This window comes from Arachis ipaensis, chromosome B06, assembly GCF_000816755.2.
Source record: "Arachis ipaensis cultivar K30076 chromosome B06, Araip1.1, whole genome shotgun sequence".
Classification (NCBI taxonomy): domain Eukaryota; kingdom Viridiplantae; phylum Streptophyta; class Magnoliopsida; order Fabales; family Fabaceae; genus Arachis; species Arachis ipaensis.
The window spans coordinates 4523594-4524502 of NC_029790.2; positions in this window are offsets into that span (position 1 = coordinate 4523594).

Below are 909 nucleotides of genomic sequence, written 5' to 3' on the forward strand. Positions count from 1 at the left end.
AATTTATTATTACTCATCCCTAAAATTTTTTTAATTAAATTAAAATATTTAAAAATTATTACTACACTAATTTCTAACATTATCATTATAATAAACTACTAATCTCTAACATTATAATTATTATTTTAATTAAAATAAAATTTTCTAAAATAAAAACTTACATAATTAGGATGATCAAGATAATTAGCAATATGAAACTCCGGATGATTAACATCTTTTATTCTTCTTCTTCTAAGTATTGCTAAAAATGAATGGTCCAATTTTTTTTATTCAAAGGTTCATCAATGGAGGGCTATGGATGAATGAAGCTGGTGATGGGGTGAGGAGAATTTGTATTGCTGCTTCGAAAGTGAAAATGAATGGGGGATTTGAATCAGCTTTGGAGTATATACATCCTGGTGGGGGCTCATCAACCTGCATGCGCGACATGTGGCTGGGGGCACAAATCGGACGGTCCGATTTGTGTATCTTCCCCCTAATCGGACCGTCCAATTACTGGCATCAAATCGGACCGTCTGATTTCTTCATCACAGCCGGTGAAGTACCATGGATGCTCGTAACCGTGTCATGCTCCATCTTCTTCTCAATATGTAAAATAAAAAAGGGCATTTTTACATTGGACATGTAAACATCCTGATACCTGATACCTGATACCTGATATTTTTGTTTCTAATCCTAAATAATATATATTCTTAGACTGATTTTATTTGTTAACTATAACTAAGTTGACAAATAATAATGGTAGTATTAGTTTTAATGTAGGATTTATCTAATTATTTTTTTGCGCCATTTTTATTGCACATAAAAATAACCTGATACTTTTATAGAAATATAAATTTCTCTTTTTTTTTTTCTTAAATAGTACACCTTTTTAGATTTGTTAACTGTAATTTTGAATTTTTTTTCAAA